This window comes from Diabrotica undecimpunctata, chromosome 6 (genome assembly GCF_040954645.1).
Source record: "Diabrotica undecimpunctata isolate CICGRU chromosome 6, icDiaUnde3, whole genome shotgun sequence".
Lineage (NCBI taxonomy): Eukaryota > Metazoa > Arthropoda > Insecta > Coleoptera > Chrysomelidae > Diabrotica > Diabrotica undecimpunctata.
The window spans coordinates 36,979,050-36,993,438 of record NC_092808.1 but is presented as its reverse complement, the minus strand read 5'-3'; the positions used below and the strand labels follow the sequence as shown (position 1 = coordinate 36,993,438).

At 33.2% G+C, this 14,389-nt stretch overlaps 1 protein-coding gene across 1 annotated transcript in view; it reads left to right on the top strand.

Annotated features, from left to right (window-relative positions):
• The window catches only part of side-IV (sidestep IV transmembrane protein), a 747,480-nt gene that overhangs the window by 359,725 nt on the left and 373,366 nt on the right, over positions 1-14,389 (top strand). The gene's annotated exons all lie outside the window — the stretch shown is intronic.

Genomic DNA, 14,389 nt, shown 5'->3' with positions numbered 1-14,389 from the left:
CGTATCCAGTAAGGTTTCCATTTACGCTGATGACACGAAATTATATGTGAATCCAACTATTAACCAACATGTTCTTCAACAAGATATTGACGCAATATTCAAATGGTCCTCAGAATGGTTACTTCCGCTTAACATTGAAAAATGCGTTGTTTTACATATCGGCAAAAATAACCCATCACTACCGTACTTTATTAATGGACATCCCTTAAACTCGGTAACCTCCCACAATGATCTCGGAGTGATAATTAATAGTGACTTAAATTGGTCTGATCACATAGTGTCGGTGCGTAAACGTGCAACCTCGAAACTGTTTTTGATCCGTAAATGTTTTAAACGTATATCTCTAACTTCTGTTAGTAAACTTTACTCAATATACGTTAGACCTATTCTTGAGTTTGCCGGACCAGTGTGGAATCCAGATCTCATTCGCGATAAGATCCTTCTTGAAAATGTTCAGCGTAAAGCTACAAGACTGGCATACGGTCGTGTAAGACCTAACTATAAAGATAGATTATCCATGGATCATCTTACGACATTCGAGCAGCGACGTCTTCGAGGTGATCTAATTATGTCCTTCCGTATTTTAAAACATAACTTTGGGAACCTGAGCACCATATTCACTTTGAATCAAGACGAAAGATTAAGAGGCCATCGATACAAATTGAAAAGGGAACAAACTACTGCAAGGTCCAGGGTGAACTTCTTGCCAAATAGAATCTTTAATATCTGGAACAATTTGGATCAAGACACCATATCGGCAACTAGTGTTAACATCTTTAAAAATAAACTTGATAGTGGTTTATTTTATTTATAGGATTTTTTTTCTTTGACAGCATTATTTATTTATTTATTTATTGTCTCACCATTCAACTTTTGTATGATATACTTAATTGTTTATGGTTACTTAACTTTATAATTGGTATTAGTTTTATAAGGATGTTTTTTATTTTTGATTTTCGGGCATAATAGGAGCTCGCTCCTCTGCCCTTATTTGTAATATAATAATAATAATAATAATAATAATAATTTCTTCATTGACTACAAGAAGGCTTTTGATTCAGTGCCGCATGAATGGCTTATAGATATATTGAAAATATATAAAGTCGATGATAATCTCGTGACCTTTTTGAAGCATATAATGGCAGAGTGGAAGACTAAAATTCACCTTCAAATACCGGGTGAAATTAATATCGAAACTGAAGATATCCCTATTAACCGGGGGCTTTTCCAGGGGGACTCGTTAAGTCCACTTTGGTTTTGCCTAGCAATGAACCCACTATCTCAGCTGCTGAACTCTACTGACTCAGGTTTTAGCATCAAAAATAACAACACTGTTGTAGCGAAGCTTAATCATCTGTTGTATATGGATGATTTAAAATTAATGGCTTCCACTCGAAACCACCTAGATGAGATGCTAAAAACTGTAGAAAATTTCTCAAATGATATCAGTATGAATTTTGGACTAGACAAGTGCCGTATACTAAACATAGTCAGAGGAAAGGTTCAGCCCGGAGGTTTCGATATGCAAGATGGCCAAAACATCGAGGCAATGGGTGAAAATGATATGTACAAATATCTCGGAGTAAAACAAGCGCGGAAAATTGACCATAAACAAATGAAAACCGAACTAACTTCGGAGTTCGTGCGAAGAGTAAGACAACTAAATCGGTCATATCTTAACAGTAAAAATTTGTTTAAGGCATTAAATACGTACGCCTGTTCCGCGCTGAGCTACTCATTTGGTATTATAAAGTGGTCAAAAACGGATATAGAGGGTCTTCAGCGGAAAGTAAGAACACTTCTCACAAAGGCGCAAAAACATCATCCACGTAGTGCAGTAGAGAGAACAACATTACCGCGGTATCAAGGGGGAAGAGGACTTATGGATATAGGTGAGCAATTGGATAAACAAATTGCTAATTTAAGAACTTATTTTCAGGTACAGGCTGAGACATCTACTTTACATCGAGCAATTTGCGCAGTAGATGATACGACGCCGCTTAAACTGAGGGAACAAGAAATGCGCATAAACCACCTGACTAAGCAAGACAAAATGCGCGCCTGGATGAGTAAACCTCTGCATGGGCGACATCTTAATGAGATCAGCCAAGAATATGTCGACAATACAGCGTCGAACTATTGGTTGACATCAGGAAAGATGTTTCCCGAGACTGAGGGTTTCCTACTTGCCATTCAGGATCAGGTTATTCCAACTAAAAATTACCTGAAATATATTGTTAAAGATCCTCAAGTCCAAAATGACAAATGCCGATATGGATGCCAAGCCCAAGAAACTATCCAACATCTTACCGGTGGCTGCCAGGCATTTGTCGGTACTGATTATAAAGACCGTCATGACTCAGTAGGAAAGATTATCCACCAAGAACTAGCTGACAAACTGGGACTTCTCCAAACCGACCATCTTCCTTATTATCAATACGTCCCTGATAGAATGCTTGAAAATGACAACTACAAGCTATACTGGGACCGCACTGTGCTTACAGACCAACCAGTGGCCCATAATAGACCCGATCTCATACTAGTTAATAAAATTACTAAGCAAACAACACTTATTGATGTGGCGATACCCAACACCAATAATTTACGTGTTAAATACAACGAAAAGATCGCCAAGTACAGAGATCTAGAAATACAAATCAGGAGACAATGGAGAATGGAAAGTACCCAGACGATACCTATTATTCTTTCTACCACTGGAGTCATCCCGAAGAGCCTCCTAGAAAACATAAAAAAGCTGGGTCTAAATGAACATCTATATAAGATTATGCAGAAAGCTGTGTTACTTTCGACGTCCAGATGCGTACGAAAATTTTTTCGAGATACATCGACATACCAAGTCACCTAGGACTCGATAACATGGAAAGAGTCCCACCAGAGCTCAATCCTTTTGATACCGTAGGTATCTGGGATGAGTGAATTTTCCCCTTAGAGGGAGTGTGAGCCGTATGGCTAAATCTGGATAATAATAATGTATGGGATAGATATCTGGAGACTGGAAATTTCACAAGACGCAGAAGGAGAAGAAAATGTATGATACGAAGAAGATTGGCAGAAGTTGAGATTAATTTACGAAGACCAGGGACACCTCCACAACGACTTCTTCAGCATCGACAGTAGCAACTGGCGTTTGCAAGATTGCCTATCCACTGGACTGTGCAACAATGAGGTTACATTTTATTCACCGACGAATCAAAGATTTGTTTGAGGTCGCCCGATGGTCAGGAGTGCGTTTACAGTCGTCGAAATGAAGCGTTTGCCCACTATTTGTAGCGAAGTACGTACTGATCTTGTATTCGTTGAAAATGGAGCTATGACTGCCCGTCGCAGCTTTAAAGAAATTTTTTAAAAGATGTGATAGTTTCATTCACACTATTATTGGGAACAATTTTAAATTAATTCACGATAGTGCTAAACTTTACATTGCCCATATTGTAAATGACTATCTGGATTAGGTTGAATTCATAAGATGAGAATGTCCTGCATGCAGCCCAGATCTTAATCCAATCGAGCATTTATGGGATGAATTAAAAAGAGCTATTTGCCATCATCCTAGGCCTCCAGAAAATTTGGTACAGTTAATATTAGCGCTGGTAGAGGATATTCCGATAAGTCAAAAAACAAAATCTTAGGAATGCCTACGAGATAATACGAAAGGACTATGAAATAAAATCAACCCTTTAATTTTTTCACAAAATTTTTAAAATTAGGAGAAAATACAACGCTTTCATTCACCCCCGTATAATGCCATCTAAGCAAAAATTATTTATATCCAGAATAACAACAAACGATATCAATATATGTACTTCCAAACTCCATGCAAGGATCTTCAAAATCAGAAAAACTTTTTTTTGTGAGATGATATAATATTTTGTTGTTAAAATTTTTAAAAGTTATCCAAAATGGATTAATAAATTTCCAGAATGCTTTCGATTCTATCAGATCATCATCAATGAAAAACGTCCATAGTTGAAAATAAAGTAGTTGAAACTAGCCACATAGTGAGGGCAGATGACCCCTAAATTACATAATTTAGATATACATATATATATATATATATATATATATATATATATATATATATATATATATATATATATATATATATGAGTCTATAAAGATTTATTATCGCTGTTACTGCTTCTCCGCTCCTAATTTCTATCTTTTTCTGTCATATGCAGTTGCCTCTTCTAATTCTCTTGCCGCCATTGCTTCATCAATATCGTTGCGCTAACTTCTCCGTGGTCGTCCTCTCTTTCTTCTTTCAGGAGGGATTCATTCTAGTACTATTCTAGGCCATCTGTACTCTGGCATTCTTTTAATATGTCCGAACCAGATTAATTGTTTTCTTTCTATGTCATCATTGATATTTCGTTCCATTTTCATTTCGTTTCTTATTTGTTCGTTTCTAACTCTCTCCAGTTTCGATCTACCGCAGCTTCGTCTCAGATAATCCATTTCTGTCGTCATAAGTCTGTTTCTATTAGCTTTGGTGACGTCCAATACTTCCGAATCGTAAAGTGTAATACTGTGGACTATGCTACCGTAATCGAATTGTTTTTTTGCCAGAGATTAGAGTTTAAGGCACGGGTCGCTGCTCTGCCCTTGTTTATTCTTTCCCTGATTTCATCTGCGCTATTTGCCTTCTTGTTGAAAATGACCCCCAAATATTTGCAGGATTGCACGCCTTTGATTTTGTCGTCTTCCAAGACTAGGTCACATATTTCATCTGTTCCCACTGAGAGATATTCACATTTTGTCATATTCATGTTTAGAGCTGCCACCTCATATTCTTCTTGCAGTTTTATATATAATTTTTACATAATTTAGATAAAGAACATTATTCAGGATCATCTGACCTGTTTATGTGGCTAGTTCTTACTACTTTATAAAGGGTTTTCACTGATGAGGATTTGAGAGGATCGAAAACGTTCCGAAAATCAATAATCCATTTTGGATAATTTTTAAAAATTTTAATAATAAAATTTTATACGATCTTATAAACAGAAGTTTTTACTTCATTGTAATTTTTTTAAACTATGGTATACAGCCAATCACGGGGAACTTTCCTTTTAAATATTAACAAATAAAAAAGTTGTAAATTGTCAAACTTCATCAAACATTTTTAGTAGCGGAAATGTATGCCAGGGAGTATATATTTTTCGTGCATTATCTAAAATTTTTTAGCTGTAGTATATTCAAATTACACTTACATGTATATACATCCTCTACCACTAACTTAAACTATTTTTGTACAGATTTCTACTGGACTATAACACAACATCTCATATTCCTCTGTAAGTCCTAATATTGCCTACTAATAGCAAAGCAAAACCTAATTACTAGCCATTTCACTACCAAAATGGTGTTTCAAATACATTTTCCATTTATCAATATGCAACTGATATTAATTGAGGTTTATTAGATAAACAACAACAATAAACAAATTTTGTTTATTGGAAACTGAGCATAAGGTCATATTTACAATATGCAATGCTGTGTATTTGTATACGTGTCTAACGACTTACGTAAATTAATTGATTGGCAAGAAAAGAATTACCTTACGTACTATAATATGTTTATACCATTTACTTTGCATTGATGGTTCTACGTTATTTTAATTGGATGTAACATAAAACTGTTTAAACAAAAATATTTTCTGATCACCTATGTTGTTTAATAAAAATACAAAAATACAAAACTTCGATTAACTCTTCAGGCCAGACAAAACTGTTTTTTTGCATTAACTTTACAACTATTTGCTAAAATTGTGCGATATTTTAGGTACATTTCAAGGTTAAGAATCTGCATATATACACATTTTTTTATAAAAAATATAACATGTATATTCAAAATATACCGCTAAATAGACTGACAAGTCCCACCGGTCCGTTTATGTAACTTTGCATTTATCTTGGCAAGAAAAGTTATTACCGTCTTGGTTTTGTAACCGGTGACATAGTGTCTATGTTGATAGACACTATGTCTACTGACACTAGTTGATGAAATTGTTGTTACATGTGTTCTTTCTACAACCTGACAAAAATTAGAGTAGATGTGGCTGATAGAATGCCTTCAACGTATAATGTAGCCAGGGTAACTAGAATATGAACAATAAACAATTTTATAGACTGCTAAATGTAGATGCAATTAATGATTTTGTTTTTTCTTTTTTTTTTTGTTTAAATGGCATAGGCAAGTGCCATATAGCCAGTCACAACATGAAAATATTCTACCCATAAAGAAGATTGTGTAGTACAATATAAAAAGATAATATAAATTTCAAACTTAAGTAGCATTACAAATTTTAAGCATTAAAATTATTATTAAGGATAGGATAGAGATAAAACATGGACACTCGTTTCTCGTCTAGGGACCCATCAAGACATTGCTTTTAAGACAAACTAGATTGGGTCACGGATAAAAGGTAATAACAAATGGGGTAAAACAGAGGTTAGGATTTTAATTACAGTTAAACATTAAGCTTACTTTTGCAAATAAATTCCACCAAACATTCATTTACAACTTTAATATGTAGAGATAGCAGATAGCACATATTGTACGGAGGAAAAATTTTGATGTTGACTTAATTTTTTATTAGAATTTCAGTTTGTTTTGTGTATTTTTTACATTCGAAGAAAATGTGATATAGATCACCTTCTTTTTGACAGTCTGGACATAAATTTGAATTTACGAGTTTAGTTTGGACAGATAACCAGGATAGCATGCGTCTCGAAATTTTATTCTAATTATGGATGTTATATACTTTCGTTGAACAGAATAATTTTTAAACCAATAATCACTTGGGATTAAAGGCTGTATAGAAGCATATTGCGAGGAAGACTGCGTACTGTATATATATATATATATATATATATATATATATATATATATATATATATATAGATATATATATATATATATATATATATATATATATATATATATATATATATATATATGCCAAGATTGTTTCCATTTACTATTGATATTATTTTTAATTATTGTTAATGCGTCTTGTCTTCATATTTGGTGACCAGCTTGCGTTCCAGTATCAATGGCCTTTTTAGCTAATAGGTCAACATGTTCATTGTATTTAAGACCTATATGTGCTTTAACCCACAAAAAATGAACAACTCTTCGCTTTTTATAAATGTCATAAACAAGTTTTTTAATCTGAAAGACATATATATATATATATATATATATATATATATATATATATATATATATATATATATATATATATATTTGAGTTATTACGAGGAAAATTTAAAGTTTCAATGGCTAACATAACAGACAATGAGTCAGATACAATTGTAACAGATGTATTCTGAGTGTTTTCAAAGTATCTTAATGCTTCATATATTGCTACAACTTCAGCACTAAAGATTGAAAAACTAGGATTTACAAACAAACAAAGTTTTTCTGTATTAGTTGATGGAATGTAGAAAGCACACCCAGTACTAACAATAGACTTTGAGGCATCCGTATAAATAGCTAAAGAGTCTGACAGACTAGATAAACAGGACCAAAAAAATATTCGAGCTAACAGAAGAATTTACAGGATAATTCGGTTGTATCACAGTAATGGGTTGCAAGCACGAATAAAAATGTTCGATGTTAAGATTATCCTCTAATTTAAAGTCATAATCAAAATTTGTCAGGCTTCTAAAAGTTCTTAAGTCTCCAATATGGATTACTTAAATCTTCTTCGTTCAGTTTTCTGATATTTGAGTAGAAAGTAGTGTTACGATTTTGTATATTAATAACAAACTTTTAACTGAGGTATTCTCTTCTATAGCCCAAGGGATTTTCTAGAGCTTCCACATGTAGAGCAGTAATAGGCGTCGATTTCATGGCAGCCAAACAAATACGCAATGCCGCGTTTTGAAACACATCTATTGTTTTCAGAATATGTTTACTTGCTGAACCATATAATATGCATCCATAATCGATAATTGATCTAAAATAAGATCAAAAGAAAAGCAAAGAAGTTTCCACATCTGCACCCCACCATCTTTTTGTAATTGATTTGAGGAAATTTAGAACCTTCTTACATCTATCCAACATAAACTCAAACTCAGTTTTCAAGTTAACTTGTGATCGAGAATCATTCCCAAATATTTAATTGAAGAACTGAAATTAAAATCATCCCCATTCAATTTTATCTGATTTAGTTTTGGGATATTGTGTCGAGTGAAAATACTAATACTTGATTTTTGACATTTTGTTTGAACCAATTTTTGGATCTATCAAATATTTTTTCTAAAGTTTGCATGCAGTTATCGTATTTTTTGGTAGAAGAATATATAAGAAAGTCATTAGCATACTATATTATTTTAAAGCTGATATTTTTAATTGATTTGATTTTTAATGATTTTGTTATAATCAGACACAATTCAAATGCACCATGTAGCAAAGACAGAAGAACCTTTCAAAAAATTTAGGACTTGACTTGGTTAAAGCAAACACTCGAGCCCGGGCTTTAACTGAGACGTTGCCTAGAGGTGTGCACCGCAAAATATGCGGGTATTATAATCTCTAATCCAGGGTATTCAGATTCCTCACCAAACAAAAGTATACTACAAATATTGTAAAAGGTGTAAAACTAGAGTTTTTTGCAAATTGTTTGGAGCATATTACAGCCTATTGTGCGAAGTGTCTAAACCAAAATTAGGAAAGAAAATTCAAGTTTAGGTCACAGTCGTTTTTGTTAGTAAACAGTTTTGGAGAAAACAAAATAGTGCCTCTGTAGAAGAAAGTGGTTAAGTAGGTAATGTTTTTCTCGGAAAAAAGTTTGAGTAGATCTGCAGGTTAGATCTGCAGAACTGTTAGTAAACAGTTTTGGAGAAAACAAAATAGTGCCTCTGTAGAAGAAAGTGGTTAAGTAGGTAATATTTTTCTCGGAAAAAAGTTTGAGTAGCACTGCAGGGATTTGATCGGGTCCAGGTGTTTTATTATTTTTGGCTTGCTGTATTGCTCTTCTGACTTCTGATTTCAGTATACTGGATTTTATGTCTAACTAGTTGTCACATGTAGTATTTATATGTGTAACATTTCCTCGAGGAGAATCATGAAAGAGGTCACTAATAGATCTCTCCCATTTTTTGCACTTTTATTCGTTTATTTAAGTTTCTTATGGAGCTAAAAACTGTCGTGTTTTTTGGAGGTCTTCTATTTCTCTACATAAATTCCTATGCCAAGATTCTCTAGAGTTTGCTTAATTTTTCTTTTTATAAGTCTGTTGATTTTGTGGTATTTGTTAATATTTCTATTTTTATGTTTCCGTCGAACACCGATCAGGTCTAGTAGTCATTTTTTGCTAATATTGTAGGTGTTTTCAGACTCTCTTTCTTCCTTTAAAATCGATTTATGTATGTCGTACCATTATGTATTGTATGTCGTGTAACATTTATTAATGGTTCTATTTTCGTTTGGTGTATTGGTTATTTCGTTTATTTTTCTATTTATCTGCTGTGATATGTGTTCACGTGTTTTCTAGGGAGGTCAAGATTTATCTTACTAGGCTTTGTTGGCTTTGTTAGTTTCTTTAATTTAATTTTTATAAGCAGAGTAAATTATGATTTGAGTTTATTTAGACTCTCTTTTTTTCGCCACTTCTTTCTATCCAAACTAAACTTCAAGTCTGACCGCTATACCTAATATTTTTCAAGCTTCTTTTTGACACCTCTAAATTCAGAGTAGATTATTCGTCATCCCCCTCCTAAACTATTCAGTTCTCATTTTACTTATCCACACATCTCCCTCAGGGTTTAGTTCGGATCTCTGGAGACTCCAGCCTTCTGTAGTCTTTCCTCTTCTCATAGTTTAAAAACATCATAACTTCCTTTTTTACTTAAATTTAACAGAGCCACCCACAACCTTTTCATTTTTACAGTTCATGTCAAGATATACCAATAGTCTATTAAGCTCATGAAGTTATAACTTATCCTTTTATACTTCTCATGTACCTAGTGTTGCTTTATAACAGATAAGGCCTTTTCTTCTTAAGTTATAAATTGGGTACTATATGATCATCACATTACAAACAAACGACGTCCCAACCATAAATTTTTGTCTATCTCATAATTAGTAACTTAAAAAGTTTTACATTTACCAGGTACCAAATGTTGCTTTTTAACATATAGGGCCTTCCATGCTTAAGTTATAAGTTAAATATTACATGAACATTAGATAACATAAGCTTTTATTTTATTCACTTAACACCACCTCCAAATACAAAATATATCAATTCCTATTTCACCCATTAACAATAAATTTTCAAGAATCCAACTTCCCACATATGTCTATTTTCCATTTCCCAGGTACCGAATGTTGAGAAAATATAAGGGGCCTTATATTAGAATCTCTTATTCACACTACTGTAAGACGTATGTATAGTTGGTTGCCTAACAATACCACATACACTAATTAATAAAACAATTTCCACCATGTTCTTAAAAATAAATTCAGGAAATTAACAACTTAAAACAACAACATTGATCGTTGCTAGTGTTACATTATTTTAATTTTAACTTTTTCAATTTTTAAATAGCGTTGGCTTCTGTCTTAATTGGACTAACACATAATGTTACACTGACTGCTTTGTTCGGACTTCCGTCCTAACTTGTCAAGATTGTCATTTTAATCAGTTGCTTTCATCAGGTCCTCGTAGACACATCGTCTCAGGACCAGCAACTTTACGTGGAGTCATACGTCGCCATGTTACCAAATCCAATGGTAACTTTAACATCATAGAATACATCACCATATAATGTAAACTAAATTTAAATAACAATTTTGAACGGGTTTTTACCCACATATTTAGTGGCTCAATACATGTATACCCACCTAGTAAGTATTAACCACATTTTGTATTAACCTTGGTCAAAATTTAAATCTCACGTTCTTTTTAATTAAGTGGTTATATACTTTTTAGGTGCACTGATGATGGAATATGGATTCCGAAAACGTTTTGTGATATAGTCCGATTGGGTTTTTTAAATTTATATACCTTTTATAAAGTATTTTTAATAACATTTTTTGTTATATATGGTATACAGCCAACTACAGGAACTTAGATTCCTTGTGGAGATATAAACATATGATTGGTAGTAAAGACGTAGTATCCTTTATAAAAATAGGAAGACTAAGATGGGCAGAACATCTGGCAAGATCACAGCAGAACAACCCTCCTAGAAGAATCCTTGTGTCACAACCTGTGGGAAGTAGAAGTAGTGGTAGGCCAAAACTCAGATGGAGGGATGGTGTAGATGAGGATGGTAGATAAATAGATAGAACTGACTGGCGTAATAGACTTGGGAAGGTCAAGGCTCTTTTATAGGGGTGTAGCAACAATGATGATGATGAATTTCATTTTGTGATTATTTATCATTTAAAAATATTTCTTATTTAAGATTATTATCATATCTATTAAAAAATATTAAATTAATATTCTTTCTTTCTTTCTCCCCTTCCTTTTACCCTAATGAGGGTGTCGGATTAAATTAATATTAATATTCAAACTTAAATTTGTTATTATTTTTATTTCACCCCAATATATTGTAGGGCTCGCTCGTATTTGAAAAATGTAAAAAGTACCCTTTCATCCTCTAATTTAAGCTCATCGTTTTCATCTCTTCCTATGCATATGTATTTTGTTTTTATTAAATTAATATGATCAGAAACTAGATCTAGAAAATAGTCAGACGCCTATTCGTTCTACTTAATTCTCCACTTTAAGGCAAAAGAGTGGTAGAGTTTATTATTGCTGTAAGCCACTTATTTAAGACTTTAAGAAGCATCTCTATAATACATGCAGTAAGAGCTCGCACCGATACGCTAACCCTCTTTAAAATGCAAAGGAACTAAAACAGGGAATGGCATGATAGTTTTCAACGTGGAATTGGAAACGCCTGAACTCGTGGCTGAAAAACCTCAGGAGATGGTTTGACCGATCGTCCGCAGAAATCTGTCTTGCAGCAGTTTCCAAAGCTACAATTCCCATTTGGATCTCCAACCTTCGAAAGGAGATGGTGCAATAAAGAAAAGAATCATTGGAAGTGGTAGTTTAAAAAACCGATGTAGACAACAGAACAATGGTCCATCCTTTAGAATAATAACTAAGTAATATTATAAGAAGAATCGGAAAAAAAATCACAGAAATCCATGCAGAGCTAACAGTAACAGGCGAAAGAATAGAAGTTCATACAAACTAAATCAAATTAAACCAAATTTACATACAGACAAGGGTGGGAAATGTATATACAGATCACATTACCACATTTAACAGTCATCATAACTTCGAAGAGGTGAGATAGTTCATCTAATCTAAAAAATATGGGTTGACCGCGACAACAACAGGAAAAATAGAAATATGTAACATAATAGTTAATATGTATTATTGCAGTAGAAATTTGCAGAATTACTTTTACATATTTTTGACAATCAAAAATGCTTTTCCATTTGATGGCTGATTTTTTGCTACTGGAAATAACATTTCGTTTTATTAATTTCTTTTTTTAAACAATTTTTCATTGAAAGCTGTGTAACCCAGACTTTGTCCAACACGAAATCCTGTATATGATGGAAATTATGGTGGTTGCTTACATGGCTTAACATAGAAAATATAACCTTCATAAGATAAGATAAGTGACGCCGTGAATGCTCTTTGAACTGCGAAGGAAAAGACCTATTGTACGTGAAATCAAATCTTAACTGTCTTTTCTTTTTTTTTTCGATATACTCTGTACGAGTACTAGAAACCAATTCGCTAAGAATTTTGTTTAGTTGAGGAGATATGTTGTGGAATGCAATTTTTAGATTCCCCATGTCTCTCTTAACATCTTTATCAACGTCTGTTTTGCCTTGCAATTCTTAGAAGGCACAGATTAAAGCGACATTCTGCCTTTGGTTTCGAAAATTAGTCTACGATTTTAAATGAATATTGTTTGCATTAGTTGGCTGTAGATCTGTCAACAGAAGTATAACCTACGTGTTTTATTGTCAACTTGGGGTCAGTTCGCAAAGTTTAAATTTTAGTTTTTTACTTTGTGACATTCAAATATAACAATTTTACTGCAACAAGAATGGTTTTTATGATATGCGTATGTTATGCGATTTAGTTTATCGCGAAATGGGGTGTAACGTTTGAGCAGGACAACATATACCCTGAAAAATTTCACAATCCTTATCCCACGCACACAACATTTAAAGCTCTTCATCAACGATTAAGAGAAACAGGTTCAGTGGTCCCAAAAAATAATAAAAGAGGACGACATGATGATGTAACATTAGCACATGAAGATGTTATTTTAATAAATGTTGAGGAAAATCCAGAAATTAGCTTTCGAAGACTATCTGCCATGTACCCCACAATTTTAAAATTTTCTGTATGAAATATCTTACACAACAAAAATTTATATCCTTTTCATTTTACAAAGGTACAAGCACTGCTGCAAGGAGATTTGCCTGCTCGTGAAACATTTGCTAGATGGTTACAAAATCAGAAAATGAAGATTTTGTCAGATACATTTTGTTTTGCGACAATGCTACATTCACAAAAAATGGAATTTTTAATGTGGATAATGCACAATGTTATTTGTATGTTGGTAACAATCCCCACGTTGTTCAAGAATTTAAGCATCAGCATAGGTTTAGCATAAATGTTTGGATAGGAGTTGCTAACGGTTATCTACTTGGGCCTGTGGAATTGCCTGCTCGTTTAAATGGTGCTTATTACTTACATTTCCTCCAAAATGTTTTACCTAATTCGTTAAATGGTGTGCCTTTAAATGTTCGGCAAAACTTATGGTTTCTACATGACGGCGGTCCGGCACACTTTAGTAGGAATATATTTTGATAATAACTACGAAGACGATTGGATTGAAAGAAGTGGTCTAGTTGCTTGACTAGCAAGGTCGTCTGGGGTTGTCTGGGATACATAAAAGCATTTGTTTATTCTGTTCCGATACAAAATCGTGCACAACTCTGGTTAAGAATACAAGATGCTTCCAACAAATTTAGAAATATTTTGATATTTTTGCAAAAGATCGGAGTTCTCTATGCAAAAGGGCAAATTTATGCATGGAGAGTAATGGTCATCGCATTGAGCATCTTTTGTAACTATCTACTGTTGAAACTTGTTCTTTTGTTTTAGTTTCGTTCCATCTTAATAAATACTTTGTTTTTAAAACCCTTAAATAAAATTATGTTACAATTTGATTTTTTGCTTTTTTCTCAAACTTTTTTACGAATTGTGAGCAGCATTTATTGAAACAAAAGATAATTTATTAATTTAATAAAGGCACCTATTATTTTAACGTCTATGAAGAAAAAACGAAAAATTTTCAAATCGATTTTTCTAGAA